The sequence below is a fragment of the Phyllostomus discolor genome, chromosome 6, assembly GCF_004126475.2.
Source record: "Phyllostomus discolor isolate MPI-MPIP mPhyDis1 chromosome 6, mPhyDis1.pri.v3, whole genome shotgun sequence".
Taxonomy (NCBI): domain Eukaryota; kingdom Metazoa; phylum Chordata; class Mammalia; order Chiroptera; family Phyllostomidae; genus Phyllostomus; species Phyllostomus discolor.
Genome location: NC_040908.2, coordinates 14,103,907 through 14,127,495, shown reverse-complemented (window position 1 = coordinate 14,127,495; position 23,589 = coordinate 14,103,907).

The window sequence follows — 23,589 nt, the reverse complement described above, 5'->3', positions numbered from 1 at the left end:
GGTTCCGGTGTCGTACATCCTGTGTTGGTCTTCTACTTCACATCTTCCTCTCTGTTAATTTTCCTCTTCGTCACTTGGCCCTTCTTCCTGGGAACTTTTCTCAACTTCATCTCCAACTCTAACTTAGTTTGTCACGTCTGCCATCATGCTTTTGATTTCTAAGAGCTCAATTTTATTCTCTGTTTATTTCTTTTTTTTACATAGTGTCCCCTCCTTTTTCCTCGAGGCGGTGTTTTCTCTAATCTTGTCTCCCAGGCGCTGTTCCCCGCCAGCTGGTTGGGCCACCTCCATCCTTCTGATCAGAAGCCTTCCTGGGCTCTCTGGTAATTGTCTGCTCATCCTGAGAGTGGGGCGTGGTTGCTAAAAAGATGTTTCCAAGCTCAAGTCCCTGGGTGGGGTTTACTGCCTGGAGCCGTCCTCATGGGTGAACCACAGGGGCCATCTCACGAGGACACTCTAGAGAAGACGGGGGCACAGTCCTGGCCGCCGGTGCTCTGGAGCGGGGTCGGGAAAGGGGCCCAGGTGTCTCCGACCGCAGCATGTGGGTGTTTGCTTCCTCTCCAGGCTCAGCCGTGGCGGACGCCCCCCCCCGCCCCGGCCCCCAGCAGACCGCCTCTGTTACACTCCCCCCAGAGAACAGCTGTCCAGTCTGCCGCAGGGGCAGGGGAGGGACAACCGCCCCACAATGCCAAGTAGCCTCGAGGCCTAGGACTCCAGAAAGTCTGCTTTTCCTGACTTTCAGCCTCTCCTCCTTCTGGGCCACCTCTATTCCCACTGTAACCTGGTGCTTTCAGTTCTGGAGTCTTTGGAGGATTCGGGGTGTAGAACGGGTTAGCACTCACCTCTCCCCATTGTGGGGGCAGGGACCTGCTCTCTCGTGTCTGCTGGGTCGGTCCCCACTCAGCCGTCTGCTTCCCTGTGTGTCACTGTGTGGCTGTCGCTGTTCTCTTGTGTTCTCCCTCTCCTTGTAGGTCAAGCGCCTGCAGACTCCCTTTACCTGAGTTTTACTGAGTGTCAGAAAAAACAGAAATAGATGCCAGGGTTCAACCTGTCATCTTTACGGAGGACCCACACCCGCATTCCCGGTGCTCAGGGAAACCTCCCCAAATGCCCTCTCCTCCTCGCTTGCTGCCGTGTCAGAGCCCCCCCCCCCCCCCCCCCCAGACAGCAGCTGCCCAGGGCTTCTCCCTGGCGCTTTCTGCTCCCACCTTCCCGAACGCTTTGCTTGGCTGCGTCCTCAGAGCCTTGCTCTTGCTGACCAGTCCGCACACCGCACTGCAGCCCAGCCGGCTGCTCTGGGAGCTCCTCCTTCCCGGGGGGGCCCTTGGGAAATGTTGCCCCTTGTCCTGTTGATTACCAGAAGTAAGGTCCCAGGGATAAGAGACATTTTTTTTTAGTCTGATAAATAGGGGTTCTCACACCTGGTTCTCATTCATTCACCCCATAAGTAGTCACTATGCACTTCCAATGCGTTGTACACTGATGGAGGTTTTGGAGGCTTATAAGGCCTTTTCTCAGGAAATTCAGGGTTGAGAACAAACAGGGGAATCACACGCCTTGGGGCTTTACAGAGTTTATTCTTGGCCCCAGTGCTTGGCAAGCATTGGGGCCGCGAGAGGCTCACCCAGGCCACCTGGTGGGCACAGCCCCTCCTGGACAGACCCCTTTGTCTTGTTCTGCCAGCCTCTCCTCCCCACTTTTTAGGGTGCTGGGTGGCGGCTCTGGGAACACCACCCCTCCCCGAGGGCCCCAGGAGGACCCCCCTAGTGTGGTCCTGCAGCTGAGCCAGGCCAGCACTGGGCGGTCGGGCACCTACGTGGACTCTCCCAGCAGCCCTCAGCTGGCTGAGTTGTTATCTGCGTTGACAGCTGGGGAAGCAGAGGGTCAAAGGGGGTACAGCAGTCCAGCCAATGAAAACTCTGCTTTTGCAAGTGACTCTCCTGCTTCGTCTTGGAGAGCCTGGGCTGGAAGGGGTCCCAGTGGCCTTTGGGCTCCTGAGCCCCTTCTCCATGGGGGAGGCCACACCTGGAGAGACTCTGGGTCTTCCTGTCCGTCTGAGAAGAGGTTGCGGTGGGGAGGGGCCAGCACCTGGACTCCAGGCGTCTTCCTGTGCATCCTTTGATTGGTTTTGTCAGAGCCTGTTCATGCCACCTCCTCATTGCACCTCCCCAGAGTGGGCAGGTTTTTGCAAATGAAGAAACTGAGGCCCAGTGACAGTACGTGACCGCACCAAGTCACAGGGCCCATCAGAGGCTGACGGAGGATGGAGCCCAGGCTTGCCTCTGCAGCCTGGGGTGTTTCTGCTTCCAGCCCGTCCTGAGAGAGCTCTGAGGTTCCATCCCTGGTAAAGAGCCAGCCTGCCCACTCCTAACAGCCCCCTCTGGGCTCCCACGAGCTCAGGGCCGTCCTCTGAGTGTGTCGTATTCAGCCAGCAGGCACAGAACCAAGCACGCAGGGCAGGCAGCATACTGGGAGGGTATCTTTGATCACCTCGAGCCAGGCCAGGGTAGCTGGACCCAGAGATAATCCTCATGCTGTTTGTAGGCCACAGCTGGGGCCCCTCCCTCACCCTCAGACACTCTCCCTGGTTTGCTAAAAATAGAAGCAGATTGCATGCTTGTAGCAATTCTACTTTCCAGTCCCAAATGTCCACAGCCATTAGTCATGTGCTTCTTGGTTACGAGCCCTGTTCTTGCTCCGCCTCATCTGGGCCTCACCGCAGGCCTGGACAACACGGCGGCGTTTTTCCTCTGACAGATGAGGAAACTGAGTCTGTGAGCAGTCAGCAGCTCCATGCAAAGCCACAGAATTGCAGAAGTACATTTATACCCAAGACCTGCTTGTTCTTCTCCATACTTCTCCATCTTCTGGGGAGAATGAAAGGTCCCCGATCCGATGACATGTGTGTGGATACATGTCTACATGTGTGTACCTGTATGTAGTTGGAGGAGAAAGGAAGAGAGGAGAAGGGTGTGGCCTGGACTGTTGGTGATCGAGGGCGAACAGCTTTTCCCATCTTTAGCTGGGACACCCACCTGAGCCCAGCCTTGGGTGGGCAGGTCTCATACGTGTGTGTCCCGTGTTTGGGGGAGGCGTGTAGCCAGGCCCAGCTCATTTTGGGAGGGTCCCTCTCAGGGCTCAGCCTCCCAGGCTTCTGCGGCAGGCCTGGGAGTTGTCTGATTCCCGAGTCCCCGGGCCAGGCCCCGTCCCTGGTGCCCGGACTCCTGAGCGGAACAAACGTGCACTGAGAGAGGAGAGAACAGACAAAGGGCGAGGCCTGCGGGCCTCCCAGGCTCCCGCCCCGAGGCCCCACCTCACAGGCCCCGGGGTCACGCGGAGCCTTGTACCCCATCGGAGGGAAGCCCGCTGGCTCCCTGAGCTCCTGCTCCCCACACACTGGAGCTGACCCGGCGCTTCCCCAGATGGCGCTGGTGGCTTCGGCTCTCACTCACCCAGGGCTGCAGCCATGGCCACCTCCGTCCTTTTGTCCTTTCAGCAGATTTAAGTCAGCTGGCCTTGTCCCGCCCTCCCAGCCGGCCCTGTCTCTGGGGCTGTGCCTGGCACTGTGCTGGAATGTCACACACACATCATCTCATTGAATCCTCAAAGTAACCCAGGGAAGTGGGCGCTGCTACCCCCACTCACAGCTGGGGAGCAGGGGATCAAAGGGGTGAAGCATCTCATCTGCACCATACAGCTGATGAAAGGCAGCGGAGTCTCAACCCCCAGCACGCCGCCCCCGCCCCCCCCCCCCAGTGGGAGGGTCCCCGAGTCCCTGATGCAGAGTCAGAGCTCGGAGGGCAATTTGGCAGCTGGCTTACTCCCTGCATTTTCAAGCATCATTAGATCTTTTTCTGACAACTTCATCAGTTAGCAGGGCTCAGAATTGGCAAAAATCCTTATTTAGACATTGAGCCAAAGAATTAAGAAGTGGCTGGTTTCAGAAAAAGCTCAGTGATGTAGGATGCAGTCTCAGCTCGGGCCTGAGCAGTCAGCGGCAGAGAGGTGGGGTCTGGCCTCCGGCCTCGGCTGCTCCACGGACACCGGTGGCCTCAGGCACACCGCCGTCTTCGGGGCCTCAGTTTCCTCATCTGCCAGGTGTGTCGTGCCTCTGGGACAGGTCATTAGGGAAGCCTGGGAGGTGGGGAAGAGCTCTAGCTTCTGGTTTTAGCTTTTCCCTCCTCTGGCTGAGTGGTCTTGGGCCAATTCTTTCCTTTTTCTTGGCCCCCACCTTCTATCCGGGCGCCAGGGCAAGGCCCGGTTGACCTGTGGCTCTGAGCAGGGAGGGGGTGTGGAGGGAGTCTGCAGGGCTGGCCTCGGCAGCCCCTCCCACAGTGCATCCTGGGTGGGAGACTCTGCACCGCGCAGTGGCTGACTCCGGTGGCGCCTCTAGAGGGAGGCGATGCAGAAGGACCCCCCCCCCCCGCCCACTGCTTGCTTGGTGCAATTTGCTCAGCCCACACTCCCCGTTGCTGCCCAGGGCCAGGAGCTGGAGGGCCGTTTGTCTTCATTTGTGCAGAGCTCGAGCATCCCCCTGCTGCCTCATCTGTCATTCCTTAATCAGACCCTCTCGCTGACCTTGGGAAGTAGCTCCGTTATTGACTTCAGTTCACGGGGGTGTGTGGGGGTGGATATTCAGGCCTGGAGTAACCCAGTGACCTGCCCACAGCCTCCCAGCGGGTGTCCGGCAAGGGCCAGAATCAAACTGGGACTATTCAGCACCAGTCCGGCTCTCCCTGCTTCTTACCATACTTCTTACTTCTGGGAGGCATCTCTCTTCCACCCAAATCCTCACAGACTTCAGCACAACGGCTCACCCTTGCCCGGAGCACCTGAGGGGCCGCTTGGTGCCGTGGAAGGGCAGAGGATGCTGGACCCAGGTGGGCCCGAGTCTGGATGGGCAGGCGCCTCCACTCCTCTTGACCTCACCCTCAAGATGGGATGACAAGCCCCCTCTTCAGGGCCTCGCCAGGACTCAGTGAGGGGGTGCCCCAGCCCTCCCTAGATGCTCCCATCATCCATTGCTCCTCCCGGTGAGAGGCGAGAATGGCCGGCCAGGTGCTGGATGAGGACATGGAGGCTCTGGCAGCAAGACGGGGGACGGATCCTTGCGGGGGGGAGCAGAGCCGGCAGCCACCGGGCTGGGCTCCCTCGGGGCAGTGGCTCCGCTGGGAAACGCTCCCATGGGTGAGGTGAGAAGTGAACCCAGGCTCCCTTCCAGGAGTGGAACCTCCTCCCCCGGCTGGCTGCGGATGACACTGATGGGATCATTTAAAAGTGCCCAAATTCCCCAGCGGCACCGAGGGAACGGGCTGCAGAGGGCCTGGGGACATGCTTGTCCGGCACCCTGGCCCCCAGCCCTGTGCTCTCCCAGCACAAGACAAACAAACTCCGTCTCAGCTTTTCAAGGTCCTGGTCCCGAGGGCTCTTCCCGGGGCCGCTGGCTGAGGCTTTGTTCCACTCACGTCTTTCCTGATAACTTCATCGGTGCCCCCAGGGACGTCAGGCTCGTTTAAAAATAGAAAAGTCAGCAACGCTGTTCCTAAAGTGCCCCTCCTGCCTCGGGGCCTCCTGACGAGGTGCTGGCCAGGGCTCCGTTCCCAGGATTTTCGCCCCTCGGCAGGCCTCGGGCACGCTGCCGCCTCCGCAGGGACGCGCGCCCTGCAGCTCCGAGGGCTTCCCGGTGGCATGAGCGGCTGGCGTGGGGGCTGCGTGTGCTGCCTGCCTGGAGCTGTGGGCTCCGGGGGCTCCCCACAGCTGGGGTGCAGGGACGCGGTCACCCAGGCCCAAAAGGGCAGGGCAGGAGCAACACAGGCCCAACCTCGGGGGGCCTTCCTGAGACCCTCCCCTTCTCTCGGCTCTGGCCTCAGCCCCTAGCAGAGCCATAGGCCCCTTCTGTGTGCCAGGCACTCGGTGAGGCCTCCAGGACTCAGCCCCTCGGGTCTTGCAGGCTCATTGAGCTTGTTGTGGAAAGTCCTAGAGTGGAGTTTGTGGTGCATGTACGACCTCAGTTTTCCCCTCTGAAGAATGGACCCGATGAGGGCAGCCCCGCCTACCTCAGAGGGTTCTTTTGAAGACTGGACAAGAGCGGGTGTGAAGAGTGGAATACTACTCGGCCATAAAAAAGGAAGAGTTTTACCCTTCGAGACAGTATGGATGGACCTGGAGAACATTATGCCAAATGAAAGAAGCCAGTCAGAGAAAGACAAATACATTTCACTCACATGTGGAGTCTAATGAGCAAACTGAACCGACAAGCAAAATCGAGACAGACTCATAGATGGAGAGCAGGGTGACAGGTAAATGGGGGGAGGGTAGGGGTGAAGGGATTGAGCAATAAGGAGAAAGGACTCATGGACGTGGACAACAATGTGGTGATTGTGGGGTGGGGGAGTATAAAGGGACTTAATGGTAATCAAAAAAGTACAGTGAAAAATTAAAAAAAAAAAGAATGGGTGTGAAGAAGCTAAAATGCTTCAGGCAGGTGATTTCGGGCACCATTCACGGAGGAAGAGCAGGGGACTATGCACTTGGGAATGTGTTTGGAAAAGTCCAGACACTGACCAGGAGATGGACCACAACCTTCTTCCACTGAACTTCCAGCATTTTCTGCCGGGCCGAGTAGGACAAGCTCACCCCCTAGCCCCTCACTAGGTCTGGGGGCAGGGTCCAGCCCTGCCCGGGGCCCAGCCTTTGGCGGGCAGATTACAGAGCAGAAAAGAGAAGCAAAAACTTCTGCTTCCCACCCCCGAGGGAGGGAAGCTTGTCTGCTCACTTAGCAAACTGTCTCTGGAGCTACTTTTTTAACTTGCTTTTTATTTATTGTTAAAATAGCATGCCAGCATTAAAATACATTTTCCAATAGTGATTCCTTAGCACCCAACCACCCTAACAAAAGTTGTCATTTTCTGTTTTCTTTTGTCGCACGTCGCCCGAGGCGCACTTTCTTTTACATCACTATAGATAGAAATATAATTTTGTTTTGTGCTTTTTTTCCCCACTAGGCATAGATGTGTTTTTAATGTTGCTACATGGTCTGTGTAATTATCACGTTAATGGCTGCATAATCACATTGTGTTCTGATTTACTGAACCATCCTGTCCTGGCTGGACGTTCACACTGTCTCCAGTTTGAGGTGATTATTATTTTTGCTTCTATAAATAATTCTGCAATAAACATCCTTGCATATCATTATTTTCTCCTCCTCCACCTCCTCCTCCTCCTCCTTTTTAGTTTGGATTTCCAGATTCTCCTTGGAGGCATTAGAAAGACAGGGTCATCCACTCTGGGAATTTGAACTATGTAACCATTAAAAGATAATAATACCGACGATGTAGTAACACGGAAACACATTTATGTCCCCAGGGGGATAAAACAGCACAATATTTAAAAAGCTGGCCTCTTAAATGTCCTTAACGCACAAGAAGGATAAGAGAGAGAACGTGCATGATGCATCGCTCGAGCCCTCTCTGCAAGCCGACTTAGAAGCGCATGTCCCTTTGCATGAGGTTTTGCCATCCGCACTCGCGCCTGGGTTGTGGTCCAGTCCATTCCCTCCACCCTCCTGAGGGTGTTGCTGGGACTCGTCCCCAGCTGTGCTGTGCGGCCGGGGCTGCTCTCTTAGCACCTCCTGCTGACTCTGTGGCCTGCTGGGCCCCAGGCGCCTCCTCCTGCACTGCAGTCCAGGGGGTACCATCCTGGGGGAGCTGCCGTGGCCCCGGGCCCAGAGCTCCACGTCACTTCTGTGGCCCGGCCCCGGCGCATCCTGCCACCCCCACCAAACGCCAGGATTCGCAGGACGTTCTTCACTCCTGCCCCCGGTCCCCTGTGAGCTGGCACGGACACTGGTCACAGCACGCGCCTGGGCGCTCGGACCTGCCCGCTGACCCAGGAGCTCGGCACCTCCGTGTGCATTTACTTTTCCCACTCGGATGCAGCGTCTTCCCGGAACACACTCCACGCCGGGAGCTCAGGTTTGAGGGTCGGACGGATCTGGGGTCAAAAAGTTCCTGCTCTTTCCCGGATTTAGTTATTTCACCCCTCTGCTCACTGCTTTTCTTCATCTATACAGTGGGCTTGCTGATGCCCACGGTTTGGGTCGACAGGAAGAGTAAATGGGGTGATAACACGGTGGCGGTGGCCAGCACAGCACTGGATGTACGTACAGTGCTGAACAAGCACCAATGCCTCTCCTTCCTGCCGGACCCCCTTGGGCCCAGGGGGAAGTGTGAGCCAAGTGTGACGCGGAGGTCTGAGCTGCCAGTGGGCGCTGATTGGGTGCCTAGGTAGTGATGCGTCTTGGCTGGCTGCTGGGGGTGGGCCGTGGTTCCCAGGACACAGGGCAAAGGGATGAACAGGAAGTTGGAAGTTTCGAATCTTCAGTCGTCTAAATAACGTTGGGGATGGAACCAAAAAATGGAGCTTTGAATTGTTTCATTCATTTTGTGGTGTTTAAAGAGTCACCGGGAGAGAGAGAGAGCATGTGTGCGAGTGGTTGGTGATGGAGGAGCTGCGGTGTGAGCCCGTTTCAGTCCACACATCAGCCGACTCAAGTGCAGGGCGAGATAGATCAGCTATTGTTGCTGAGATGTGCGGATGGGAGACAATTTGTCCTGAGGCAAAGACAGACGTCCTCCAGAGTTCACAGGGGACGCGTTCCCAGGGTGCTCTAGGGTGGGTGTCCCCAAACAGCTGTGAAGCAGCCCCGACACCATCCGAGAGACCCTCCTGCTTGCAGGCTGGAAGGCAGCTTCTAAACAGCCGGCCAGGCCCCTGGAACCAGGAGGGCCCAGGCCGTTCCTGCTCCCCCCACCCCACCCCAGAAGCAGAGGAGCTCCGCTCTGGGCAGTTCCCTAAACTATCCCCTGCCCGGGTGACCTCCTCACGCTAGTTACAGTTTCCTGCTTTGCACAAACTGCCTTTAAAGTACACCTACAGATTGTGTTTTAACGGGTTTTTATATGGGTGGTTCAGAAGGCTGTTTGCATTTTCCACAGAAAAACGTATAAACCGTTGCTAGGTTCTCAGCCGGAGCCACAGGTCAATGGTGCCCTTCGCCAAAATAGAGAAGAGAATGCTCATGAGCCCAAAGGCACCTGGGGGCCTTCCTGCCTCGGAAAATCGAGAAATCGGGTTGAAATGGCTGTGCGCTGCCTTCCCTCTGGGTCTAGGCCCTTTGGGTGCAAAGAGCCCTCCCCTATTCTTCTGTTTTTTGGGGAGGGGAAGGGTGCTTACAAGGGACAAGGACTGTACAAATTCTGGTCAGCACTACTGAAGGCTGGGGTGGGGGAGGTGGGTATCGGGAAGGGTCCCATCTTGGAGCATTTGCATCCACCACCTCCTCTCCTCTCCTCTCCTCTCCTTCTTCCATCTGTCTTCCTTACCTGCCCCTCCTAGGAGGCCCCACCGGGCCCTCCCCAGCTGGGCAGAGAGCTCCTCTCTCGTCCCGTCCCGGCCTCCTGGAGCACAAAGGTCTTCCTGCTCACAGGCCGCACCTCCCCACGTGCTGTTGCTCCCTCCTCCTCCTGGCCAGTCCCTAAAGCGGCAAAGCTAGAGAGCCCTTCGGCCAACAACAGTGCTCTGTCTGGTGCTCTGGGAGGGGTGGTTTTCATCAGCATGGCCAAGATGGTGAAGGGAAGCATTTCCTAAATAAATCTGGCTGATGTGGGAAGGGGGAAGCAAGGGGGGAAGAGCAAAAGGGCACGTTTGTAGGCAGGAGGGCTCAAGGAAGCTTTGTGAGGTGTCTGTGCAAAACCAAGGCTTTCGGGTTGGGGTCAGCTCGGGAGTGAGGTTAGATGCTGGTCCGTGCATACACCCCTTCCTGCACAGCCCCTGCACCCCGTCCCCACCCATGTCCTTGCTGGGTGGGAGGCTGTGTCCTGGAGGGGACAGTGTGGCCAGGGGTGGAGGGAGTGTGTGCAGCGTTGTCTCTGCCATTTGCTAGCACTGCGACTTAGTGTCATCTAAGGATCGGCTGCATAAGAACCACCTGGGTAGCTTGCTAAGATGCAGATTCCTGGGCCCTGCCCCCGAAGGTGGTGCTCAGAAAGCCCAGAGTGGGATTCAGGGCTGTGAAGTTTGATTAAAGCTCCCCATGGGGCCGAGACACACAGCAGGTGTGTTCGCTTCTCTGTGATTGGCTCTCCTCCGCTGCAGAGTGCGGCTGCGCTCTGGCCATGTCAGCCCCTTCTCACCCTCTTCTATGGCGAGCTGCTCTTCGGATTCCCCCGGAGGCTTCCTGGGGACGAGATGCCTCTGGCCACAGCCTGCAGCTGACCCTGCGGACATGCTGGGCCACGGGTGCTCACTGGAGCCAGAACTACCATCTCTGCTGTCCATTGGCAGGCAGGGTGAGCTCCTGGCAACACGTAGGTCCAGGTAACAAGTTGACTAGGGAGCTCCAAATCTGTCGCTCTGCACAGCGCCTGGGGGATGCCGGTGGGAGGACAGTGAGTCGAGCGTGTGGGATTGCTAACTGTAGCTGCGTTTACTGGGGGCCTGCCAGTGCTAAGTCTGATCTCATCGGATCCCTGGAAGCTTGATGATCAGAGTTACGATTCTGCCCATTTTACAGATGGGGAAAAAGGAAAGGCTCAACTATCTGCCCAAGGTCACACAGCTTGTTAGGTTGCTACTCTTGTTACTCAGGAACCTGAATATCGTTTAATGTGCTTCCAGACCCTGTAGAGTTAGCCGATCTCCAGCTGTTACAAATGGTAATGTGCAAATGCGAACAGACACTTATCATGTAAGTTTCGTTTCTCCTGTAATGGATTCGATTAACGAGTGAGGGAACAACTGGTCTTTTTGGTTCCTTTTTTCTCCTTTTTCTTTTTTGCTTTGGTACGTTGCACTCCTGAAAAATGGAGATTGTCTAAAATTCAAAGGCTGCAAGATATCCAAATCTTGTAACTGTCAAATAAAAACGTGTAATACTAACTTTTTAGAGTCAGTCTGACTCTGGAGTCTCTGCTTCTTCTACTCCCCACCTCCACTCCCCACCTCCAGGCTCAGAAACACAACGCCAGGCCCCTGGGCCGCCCCGAAATCTCAGGCACGCAGGCCCCTGAGCTGCTCTGTGCTAGCAGGTAGCTCTTCTGGAAGGTCCCTCAGGGCAGGGGCAGGACCACGCGGCCCTAGAATTCAGGCAGAGACTGCTCCGGTGGGTATGAGCCAGGTTCAGGACACGTGCTTCTGTGGATGTTTAATAATATTTAACATTTTTACTGCCTTTCTCCCCTACTTGTTCCATTAGCAACCCGCTTCCAGCTGCCGGCAGGACACATCCTCAGCCTGTCCCTGCCAACCCATCTGTCACTAGGAGACAGCTCGCACAAGGGCCTCTCTGTTTTTAGACTTCGAGAAGGTTGTACATCTAGAACACGGAGACTGTCCCTCTCTTATAAACAACTGGCAGGAAGAATGCCTCTGAGGCCTGGCTGAGAGCGGCAGTGCGTCCCCCCAGGTGAATGTCTCATTCTCCACGCTCCCCGTTCCCAGCTCTCCTGCAACGAAAATGCCGCAGACCAATCTGGGCCTTGGAAGAGTTTCGGGTTCAGGTTAAGCCTCACCGCTACCCACTCCTACTCAACAATTGTGTTCATCCGGGTAAAACGTGGGCAGCCTGGAAGGAGGGAGGAGCTGGCAGTCATGTGAAGGAGGGAGGGGAGCCCTTGCTGCCTAACCCCATTTCCTAGCCCTGGCCCAGAGCATCTCCCTGAGTCCTACGCCATCTTTATTACCCCCAGCCGGAATCTGCCCTTGGCTCTGACTTCGCCTCTGCCCTCGAGTCGGTTTCTCCTTCCAGGCCCGTAGTTGTCCTGCCTTCCAGCAGCTCTGCCCTGTCCCAGCTCTTGTCACTGCCCTTGGCCTGTCCTTAATCCACATATGTGTACCCTTCCAGCTGTCGGTGCCAGGGCCGGGGTCCCACGGAGGACAGAGGGGTGTCTCCATCATGTGGGAGCCCCAGGACCCCCCAATGCCCGGCATGTAGTAACCCGCCTTATGCATCTGCTCTAAGAATGTGACGTTCAGGCCATGAGCTTTGTGCCTTTCACCCCTCACTGAGGCGGCCACGTCCTTCAGCTCTGCTGGTTTGCTCTCTGAGCAGCTGCCACAGGGCAATGCCTTGAACCTGACTGCTGCTCTGGGTGTGCAAGAAGGTGACTTCTGAGACGTTTTCTTGGGGGGAAAAATCAATTAAATACCCAGTGGAGTCCAGTGCAACGCCACAGACAAAGCACTGCCTCGGGAGTTCAAGTCCTCCTTCTCCTGGGCTCTGGTTTCCTCTCTTTGTAGAGTGAAGTGGTAATATCTACCCTGCCACCTGCCCATGAGACAGTCACAGGCCAACCCAATGTCCCTCACACAGTAGGTTCTCAAGCACGTCGGGTTGGTGTGCCGGCTGAATGACTCCAACTCAACACTGCCACCTTCTGGTAGAGTTTCTCTAGTGCTGAAGGGTGACTGGGTCTACACGGACAACCAGGAATCTCTCCTCTGCGCTGGGGTGGAAGAGGCGCCCTGCTCATCTGTTCGCAGTTTAGCCCAGAAGCTCTGTCCACCTCTGCTTTCCAAGCCACTGCCCCCAGGGACAAGCTCACCGATGTCCCCAGGGACAGCCACTTCCTGGGTGCCAGTAGCCCAGGAGTGCCTGGTTAGAATCAACTCTGCCCGATAGACCTGGAGTTCTGCTCTTTTCCCCTGGCAATGCACTCCCACTAAAGGGCGAGGGACCTTTTTTTTTTTTTTTTTAATTAAATAAGCACTTAATCCCTTCTTCTCTAATAAAAGCACTTCATGCTGTTCATTTCCCTGCAGTGTGTGTTCACGTATACTGCCTTCCCTGAACACCACTTTGATCGCTCTTTTCATGTTCGTTCAGGTCAAATTATTTTCTACTTTCTTTGTGACTTCTTTGACTGAGGGTTTTCAAGATATCTTTCTAGTATTGATTTCTGATTTAATTTTGTTGAGGTCAGGGAACACATTTTGCATGATTTAGATCCTCTTCAAGGTACTCAGACCCAGCAGATGCGCTCTCGTGGTAAATGTTCCAAGGGCGCTTGAAAAAAAGTACAATGTCAAGTAGCTCAGGTTGGCCGACAGCCTTATAAGTAGTGTGCGTCCCTAACAATTGTATGTTCTGCCCTTCTATCAATGACTGACAGAAGGACATTAAATGTCCAGCTATACAAGTGGGTTTGTCTCGTTGGAAGAATTTTTAACTGAGAAAAAAGGTCTGCATTTACTCACATATTTATCATTTTGGGTGTTCTTCATTCTTTGTGCAGACCTATGTTTTCTTCCGGTATTTTCCTTCTCCCTGAAGAACTGTTTTTAAAATATATAATTTTTTAAGCTCTAGTTTGCTGCTGATGAATTCTCTTAGCTGTTGTTTGCCATAACTAAAATAATAATAATAAAATAATAAAATTTAAAAAAGCCTCTTTTGCCCTTAGATTTTAAAGCTATTTTTGCTGGGTATAGAACAATAGGAGGAAAAGCGTTTTCTCTTTTGCTCTGTCTCAGAGAGCTAAGGACACTGCTTCATTGTCTTCAGACTTGCTCAGTTTCTGACAAGAAGTCCAGTGTCATTTTATCCTCTCCTCCCTCCTGCGAAATAGTTTTCTCTTTACTACTGGTTTTTAGCAACTTAATTTAATGCTGTGCTGTGCTGTGGTTTTCTTCGAGTTTCTTCTACTTGGGTTTTGTTGAGCCTCTTGCATCCATGGCTTTATAGTTTTCTTCATTACGCTTTTTTGACTTCCTTAAATACATATAGTGTATTTATAATCATTTCAGCGTGTGTGCCTAATTCTTCTATCATTTGGGTCCTTTTTGGGTCTGTCTCTCTTAATTGATTTTTCTACTGGACGTGGGCCTTGTTTTCCAATTTTTTTTTTTTTGCATGACTGGCAATTTTTTTTTTAATTTTTAGAGAGAGGGGAAGGGAGGGAGAAAGAAAGGGAGAGAAACATCAATGTGTGGTTGCCTCTCACACTCCCCCAACTGGGGACCTGGCCCACAACCCAGGCACGTGCCCCGACTGGGAATGGAACCAGAGACCTTTCGCTTCTCAAGCTGATGCTCAATCAATCCACTGAGCTACACCAGCCAGGGCTGCATGACTGGCAATTTTTTATTGGTTTTTGAACATGGTAAATTTTATGTTGTTCTGTACTTAGTTTTGTGGTATTTATTTAAACGTTATCGAGTTTAGTTCTTGGATGCAGTTTCGTGACTCAAAATGAATTTAATCCTTTGAAGGCTGGCTTTTGAGATTTATTAAGACAAGTACTGTATATCTTTCTTAATAACCACGGTACCTTAATTAAGACTGATAACAAATTAAACCTGGGGGGACACTGCTGACTAATTACAGACTTCGTTTGGATTCGATGCCCTTTCTCACTCACGCCCTTCACCTGTTCCGGGACCTCCTCCAGGAGCCCACACTGCGTTGGGTCCTCGGGTCTCCTCAGTGTCCCCTAACCTGCGGCACTTTCTCTGTTTTGTCTTTCTCGATATTCTGGAGAGTGCTGGCCGGGCGTTTTCATAGAACACACTCAGTTTGAGTCTGTCCAATGTTCTCTTGATTAGACTGGGGTTGTGGATGTATCTGGTAAATACCACAGAGTGGAAGTGCCTTGCTCATCACGTCCTGTCGGGGGACACAAGATGTCAACGTGACTTACCACTGGCCATGTTAACCCGGAGCACTTAGTTAGGGTGGCATTTCCAGGCGTCCCCACCACAGTCCCTTAGCGGAGAGAGCTGGCAACATATTTGTGTGCACTCACCCATATGCAGCACACACCGGTGCTTATGGCGGTATTACCTATGCGTGGCTCTGAGTACTGGTGCCCATGACGACGCACGGATGTCTCCGACCAATCCAGCGCCAGGTCTAGCCTCCCCACCTTCCTTACTTGTAACATCTTTTGGTGGCCATGAGAAACTTGGCTCCTATTATCTGTTATTTATTTGCCTGTTCGTTCAACCCCAGTGTCCATGTGGTTTCAGAACTGCTAACACAGATCCCCGTGAGAAACTAAACTGCCGGCTAGAGTGCACTGTTGGTTTATGGTTCTTTATGGCGTTAGACTTAAGAGGACCCAGTTGAAACACCATTTTCCAAAATTACTCGGTCAGCTCCTCTTTGCCAATTCCTTCCAGGGAGGTTGGCCATGCATTTACTATTACGGTTACTATTATTTCTCACGGTCTGCATCTCATCCTGGGTTCACTAGCATCCTGGGTTTTTCCATTTTTATTTATTTATTGTTTGTATCCAGTGAAGTCCATCCGTCGTGGTGCAGAATTCTATGGGCTCGAGTGTGCCATGACATGGATCTGACCCCAAAGCACCTGTTCCTGGCCCTCTGTATTTCCATATAAAGTTCAGAATCGGCTTGTCAACTTTTTAAAGATTTTATTTATTTATTTTTAGAGAGGGAAGGGAGGGAGAAAGAAAGAGAGAAACATCAATGTGCGGTTGCTGGGGGTCATGGCCTACAACCCAAGCATGTGCCCTGACTGGGAATCGAACCTGTGATATTTTGGTTTGCAGCCCACGCTCAATCCACTGAGCTACGCCAGCCAGGGCTGGCTTGTCGATTTTCACAAGAACACCTACTAGAGGACTTTAACTGGAATCACGTTAACTCTGGAGATTGATCTGGGAAGAATCAGCATCATAATGTTGAGTCTTCCAATCCCTAAACATGGTGTGTTCGGGGCCAGTGTTCTGAAGCACTGAGACACAAGAGACCTTGTGACATCCTTCTCCCAGGACATGGGGTCTGGCCACCCTGCCTCGCACAAAACTGTGAAGGGTCTTTCAGGCCCCTCCCCCGGGAGCCTGAGGTCTCTCCTCCGGACTCCGGAGGGACTGGCCTCTTCCGTACCTGCCTCTCCATCCATGCCTTCTCTGGACAGATGCTCTGCATCTGTTTAAAAAATTTAAAAGCATAAACATTAATCATATTATTTAAAAAAAATTGGTCACAGCTAAAATGAACAAAAATAAAGCATTCTTCAAAAATAACAAGCCTTAAAAATGAGGAAAGCTTCATTAGCAATGAGAAATTTGAAACGGAACGATGCTGTTCCATTTTTTTTTAAACAAGACCTTAAAAACCGAAGCGCGTCCATGACGTCATTATTGAGTCACTAGCGTATTTTTGTGTGGATTTTTTCCAGCCACTGTCAAAAGCTCTTTTTTGACTGTGTGCTAGCTGGAGAAATAGAGAAGAGATATTTTTAAGCTATGTCCAAATATTTTCCCTCTGACTTCCATCTTCGAATCAAATCTCTTGTTCAATAACTTTGAGAAGATCTCTAAAAAAACATTCAGGGTTTTTGGGTTTGGGGGGGTTTTGGGGGGTGGGGCTAAGACTGCAATCACTTTATTGTCAACAAACTGTAGTTTCTGTTTCAAAAAATAAAATCGCCTTTGGGGTTTGTTTTCACTATCTTTAGTTTTGTCACGTGCAGACGGAGGTTTGCACTACTGAGTTACCTGCATAAATTTCCGCCCTGACATGTTTACGTTCTCTGGCTCAGGACGCCCTCGCACTGGGGTGCGTGTTATTCTTCAGAGGAGAGCGTTGCTTCATCGGTTGTCATCCTCTTCCTTCCCTGGAGGATGGCAGACTTCTCAATGAGTGCGAAATTGAATGCAGGCTATCACTCTCTGGCGAGATCCCAAAATTTATTGGTTCAGATTTCAGGTTGCTGAAGTAATAGCCACAAAAGTCTGGAAAAACCTGTGACTGCTAATGAGCCCGCGCCCTTGCCTGACTCATCCCAGCCGTTCTCCGGTCTGCTGGTGGCTGGGCTGGAGCCCAGGACACGGGCGGAGCCGGCATTGGCTCTGGACGGAGAACAGGGTGCGGCACCGAGGTAGCATCTCTCGGACCCTTAGAAACTCCCTGCAGCAACGCTGGTGTCCCTGTGCGAAGCTGCATCTGCACTGAGGCGGCCTCGATGACACCACAGAAGTCTGGGCCCCGGGGTCTCCCTCAGGGAAGTGGGGAAGCAGGGAGGCTGGAGCAGAGAGACGCTGCTGCCATTGTTGGAACAGAGACAGCCTCTGGGTCCTCTCTTGGAAGGGCCTGCTTGATCCCAGGGTCTGCACCAGCCACCCCTTAGTCTCCAGAGCCCAGGCACGGCTCTGGACGCCCAGCCTTAGCCCTCCCAGGAACAGGGCCCCCTGCTCCTCGCTCTGGCTCCTCCACCACCACCCCCCCAGCCTGATGGCTCCTTGTGGCCTTCACCTCGGCCTCTGGTCTTCTCCTTCCCTCAGCACTGGCTCCTCCAGGGCACCCGTGTTTGTGCGGACAGCTGCCGCCCGCCGGGCAGAGCTCTCACGGGCACCCGCCACTCCTTCCTCTTCCACCGAGGCTCTGCTTCTGCGGTTTGTGTCAAAACTTTTCTATGAAAGTAAACATTTGAAGACGGTTCCACCTCCAAGGTGTCCACATTTTGATCACCTGATCACAGAGCAAGGTGTCACATGCTCTGCCTCCATCACTGCCACCTTCTTCCATGTTTATTGGCCACTAGGCACCAATGTGGAAACAGTGCCAGGCAGACTCAGGCGACCGGGGTCCGAGGCAGAGTGACCTGCGGCAAGTCGCTCTCTGCCTCCAGGCGGCATTCACACACCTGTGGCGTGAGGGGGCGCGTCCAGACCTGAGGTCTCCAGACGTTTTGGATCGTGCGTTCCCAGCGGTAAAACAATGTGGAGCGTGCACCCATAATACACCTACGTTCATTCATAAATTATGTGCCTTTCCTACAATCCCAGTGTGTTAACATATACAAGCTAAAGACGACATACAATAGTTTAATAAATTCTCTTCTATTTTACATAGCAAAATTCCCTCTGCCCGCGATGTACTTGTTTGCTTCTAACGAATCACACTAGTGTGAGGGACAGCAGTGTGGTGGGACGCGCCTCCTTGTCCTGTGACATCTTGCTCTACCCCTTGGACACGGAGCCGTTCCGGGGTCTGGCTGTGGCTGAGTTTGTTTTCAGTGGCTGTCATAACTAATCCAGAGAGAAGCAGTCTATCGTTGGCTGTATTAAATTATGGTTCTCATTATCAGTCTCATCCACCAATTAATGGCTCTTTATTGAAATGAAGCTGGTAGATGTCCGTCTTCTCTGACGTCAGCCGGCAGCTCTTGACAAGCTAAATGGAAAACATGGCGTTTTCAGGTTTTCACAAAGCCGTCTCTAGTAGTTTCGGGTGCACAGCTGCGAGCGTCTCCTGTACGCGGCACCACCTGTGTCCACCAACCGACATCTCACTGGCAGAGTGTCCTCTTGCTCACTGCTGACATGAGTCGCTTTTGCCCTGAAGAGCCGGGAGAATCAGAGGTCACCTTTGGTGGGTATCTAGCAGGCATCGGACTGCCGAGCACCACTTGTCCTCACAAAAAGCTCAGCAGACTTGGGGCGCTTGTCTTGCTGGGCAAGGAGCATGCAGAACCAGCTCCTCCGGGAGTCTGATGGCTGTTCTAAGTGCTCTGCCGAGGGAACCAGGCACGCCTCGGGTGGTTCAGCAGATTTTCGTAGTGACTTCCCTCTGATTACAAGTCATTGTGTGAATTTTATGAACTTTTAAACTCTTAGAAAAACAACAACTAACCACATCAGTGCATCCTGCAGTGTTTTGCGAACGTCTCGGTGGGAGCCTTGGCCTCAGTGATCTGCAGGCAGCTAGTTCCATGGTCTCGCACCCTGCATGCACCCTTACCAAGAATCCTTTTCACCGTGGAGCTGCCCCTCCATCAGTGGCAGCACTCAGACAATTTCCCCCACACATGGTATTTTTATCAAAGTGCTAACGTGCTGTTCCGTCCGAGTCACCCCTGTCCTTCTGTGGCTCCCAGAGATGCGGTTCTCCATGCATTTCATTATTGAACCAGAGTCTAGGAACTCCATGTGGGAAACGTCTATATTTTTCTTCCACTGTTTAGCAAACATTCCGCAGGGTGACATTCGTTCGGACACTTATTTCTCTACATCATCAGCAAGATCTTCTCCACATCTTCCAACAGTATCTCTGTGGTCACCACATTGTGTTCTGTTTACTGTCCTTGCTACCAACAGCGGCCACACCAGCTGTCCCCTCCCCCATCTCTGTAAGACAAGGTGCCTGTGCATGCAGATTAGTCACGTGGCTCGGGCCTAAGGGGGAATGCGTTGGCTTTCTGGCAATCTTCTCCCTTCCCCTTGCGTACTACCAGCGAAGCCAATTTTGGGGTAGCCCCCAGGGAAGGGAAGATTCCTGTCTCACTCCCCGTCAGCGGGCTTGTCGCTCTGCCGTGCGCCTGTCTGTGAGCAGGATGAGAGAACAGAAGACTGCACTTCTGGTTGTGTCTGATGGGATCCTCATTCCGTTTCTGCCTCACAGAAAAGAAAAGAAAAAACTTGTGTTTTAAGTACGAGAGCTATCTGCCCTGACGTTTTCTCGTTCACTTGCATTTGCATTTTAAGCATTATCTTCAGTTGCAGGTTCCTTATGGGAATGTTGTTAGCCTCCTATCCATTTGTGGGAGTTAACTTAGTTAAAATTTGATGAAGTAATCCATAAAGCCACTTAGCTGGGTACGCGTGACCTGGGACACGCCACAGCAGGTAAGTCTTATTAGCATTCATTTGAGGCAGTCAAACCAGAGTCTCTGGGGGGGGTGTGGAGTGAAAGGGTGGAGGGACCAGGCTGGGCAGGAGCTGGTTTAGAGGTCCCAGCTGGCTTCTTCTGGACCCTGGCCATCGTGGGACCTGCATGCGTGTGTATCTGAGACGAAGTCTGTCACCTGAGGACATTGTTTACAGTCCGGATTCCTGGGTGTATTCATTTGCTAAGGCTTCGTAACAAAGCACCACAGCTATGTGACATAAACAACAGAAATTTTTTACCTCGCTGTTCTGGAGTCTGGAAGTCCAAGATCAAGGCGTCGGCAGGCTTGGTTCCTCCTGAGAGCCGTGAGGGAGAGTCCGTCCCAGGCCTCTCCACTAGTTTTGATGCTTTGCTGGCAACCTCTGGCCTCCCTTGGCAAGTAGAAGCTTCTACCTGCAGATCTCTGCCTGCGTCTTCACAGGCTCTTCTCCCCGTGTGCGCGACCTGCATCCAAACCTTACCCCAGACCTTCTCAAGCAGGGTCTCTGAGGGTGGGAGCTTACAGTTCACGCTTTTCACGGGAACCTCGGGTAACTCATGTGCTCCCTAAAGTTTGGGACTCCATGGCCACTGGAAGTGACACAGAATGTCCTTTCTCCTACCTCAAATACATAGGAATACCAAATACAATTAAACCATAGATTTTAATAGGTAGCTGAGTTCAAGAGAAATGAAGAAATTTTCATGTGCCCAGAGTGGAGAAATCAGAACTCGATTTCTGAGGCTGGGACAACTGTGAGGAGCGTCGGTTGGGAGGATACAGGACCCTAGATCCTGGGGCTGGGGTTCGAATGTCTGTGAGGGAGGTGACCGGGCCATTGCGTGCTTCCAGCAGGGAAACTATCTCTTTTGCACAAAGCCTGAAGCCTTGAGGAAATACTTTGTCAGTGAAAAGGGGACCAGAGATTTGTTTCAACTAATTAAAAATTTGGAAGATTGAAGAACTATTGGCCGTTCAGATATGCTGTGTGAATTCACCAAGTCAAATAGCTTTCTTGGCTGAGGTGCATCCAAGGGAGGGAAATCTTGGTTGGGGTGAGGGAGGGATCCAGGTCACTTTGCAAGGCTGGAGCAGAGGTGGGGCCCGATAAGGCGTGCCAGCGGGCAGGGTGAGCTTGGAACAAGCAAGGGCTGAGTCCCCAAGCAACTGAGGGGGGAAACGTCCTGGTAGGTAGGGCTGGATTAGGGACATGGAAAGTGGAAGGAGGCAGATGGTGCTGAGGATAAACTTGCTACTTTTAAAGATGTTCACGCTTGTTTGGTGCAGTTCCCCCTTTAACTCCCATCGGATCTGCTGGTCTCACCTCCAGCCTGCCCAATCTGCCCGCTCCTGGGGGCCGGCGGGGAGGGCACGACACTAGTAAGTTGCCTCGGAACTGGAAGAGAAGTGGCTGCGTGTTTGCTCGGACCCTGCAGTGGGTGCCGGCGTCAGCCAGACCCTGTCCTGCGAGCCCCTGGCCAGGCCCAGGTTAGGGAAACCAGGGGCTCCTACAGTCCTGTGACCCTTGCTCTGGTGGGGCTCTAATCTGAGAAATAGTTTGGTTTCAAAGGGAAAACTGTTGTTATCTGTGATAGTTAGGTGACAACGAACAGTTGCCCTTTGTTGAGTGGTATTTACGATGTCAGCCAGTCTTCCACTTTAAAGCCATCCCGTTTAACCCTCACCACCCTCCGACCAGGTGGGTAATTGTCCCACCCTACGCAGTGGATGAGGAAGCTCAGGCTCTGGGAGGTGGTGAAACTTGTCCAAAGTAAGGTCCCTCACCAGCAAAGGGTGCAGCCAGGACTTCAACCCAGGTCTGTGGGGCTGTATGCCAACGTGTTCACAGTGGCTGACCCTGGGGAGTGTATTGAAAACAACTTTTATCCCATTCTTTATTATTTGTTTCTTTTGGTATTCTCCAAGTTTTAAACATTAAATGGAGAAAAATCAGTAACCCTATAAAAAAGAACAACAGAAAAACCTTTGGGAGGTGCGTGCGGGAGGAGAGGACGGTGGGGAGAGTGACGCTCAGCGCGCGCCCCGCCCTCATCCCAGGCGTCCCCTCTCACTCACGCCCGGGTCCTGGCTCGCTGCCCCAGCATCTGCCCCAGCATTGAGCTCGTTGCATTACTTTCCTCTCCCACGCAGGACGCTGTGCTCCGGGAAGATAAGCCAGGCCCAGGGAGACACGAACCCCACATTGATAGAGCCCCTCCCCCTCCCCGCCCCCCCACACACAGGTCAACCCCTTCCGAGACCGGATCTGCAGAGTGTTCTCCCACAACGACGTGTTCTCCTTCGAGGACGTGCTGGGCATGGCGTCCGTGTTCAGTGAGCAGGCCTGCCCCAGCCTGAAGATCGAGTACGCCTTCCGCATCTACGGTCAGAGCCGCGGGGGGCTGAGGGGTGGGGCGGGAAGTGCCGTGGAGCCCGTGCCACATCTGGAGTCCCCCAACATCACTGCACGGGTGGGGGGGGGGTGTTAACTGGGGGCTACCTGAGTGTGTAAGGACATGGTCCTGTTTTTCTCAAGGACTGCAGGTTTTTAAAAAACTGAGTTCCTATTCCAGTGGATTGACGCAGTCTCCTCTGTGTCATCAGAGGCCATTGGAGTCATTGATGTTGATATTTCATGGTCGTGGTGTGGGTAGATGACAGAGATGGGGAGAGAGAGAGACAGGCAGGCAGACAGAATACATTATGGGTGTAAAGGAGTTATGCTTGTTTTGCAGAAGAGATTTAAACAATAAAATTCAGCCATTCAATGGGCAAATCATTTCACTTTTCTCAGTGAAGGGATCATCTCTGAGGTCATATGATGTTTTGTGGTCTCTGGTTTTGTCCTGAGTAGCCATTGTCTCCGCAGAACCTGTGCTCCTCAGCAGGCCCCGCCCCCTTAGCGCAGCCGGGATGCCTGCAGTTCTCCAATGGAATTGGAAGGAAAGCAGCCGAGAAACCTGGGGAAGCCTTCAAACAGACCATGGGCAAAGCTTTAAGTGCCTTGTGACAGCTTCTCAGCCTCAGAGGACTTGTTCATTTAGTCTTACACGTTTTGGCTTCTCACCTGCCCTCCATCCCTGCCAGCTCCTCCCGTCTTCATGCAGGAGACACGGCCGCAGTCCCGCCTCACCCAGGTGGACTTGGGTAGGGTGGAGTGGAAGAGCTTTACAGCAGATGGACCCGTGAGGACTCCGTTTTCTTATCTATAAGGAGAACTTAATGCTATTTTTGCATCCTATGTGCCCTCGGGCTCAGTGTCCGGTTCAACTCAATTGCAATCACAGACTGCTTTACTGAGAATGGCTGAGCAAGCTCCTGTCACCCTGGCGTTTCCGCAGACAGCAATCATAAACTCTAAATAAGTATATGGAAAGTAACTACTTGATGACACTGGGAAGCTATCAAAAGCAAATAGATTCTAGAGGCAGCTGATACTTGAAAGAAGGGAATGGTACTAGATGGCCCTCCTCCCCACCCCCAACTTTGAAAAAAAAAACTTTTTTTAGCCTGAACGTCGGTTTCCGTGAGGAGCATCACGCAGGACTGGTAGAAACTCTGCCCTCTTTCTGACTTGAAGAGTCAGAGAGGTCAGGGTGCTTTTCCCTTGAAAAACAAAAAGAAGGGGAGAGTCCATGAAAGCCAGAGAAAGGGTGCCCAAATTTTGTGTATGAACTTGCCCAACTCTCTTTCTTTCCTCTGAACTGCACGTCCGAGGACAGATTCACAGCAGCTTAGGTAAGGATGAAAGGACTGAACCGAGGGCTGAGCTGCCACTGTGTTTTAACAAGGACCCATGTTAGCAGTTTGAGTCCAACCAACTGCCTGTTAAAACCAAACACGGAGCACTCTTCGGGGGAATATAACAAAATCTAGAATTTCCACCAGAAAGTATTTATAGTGTTCAAGATACAC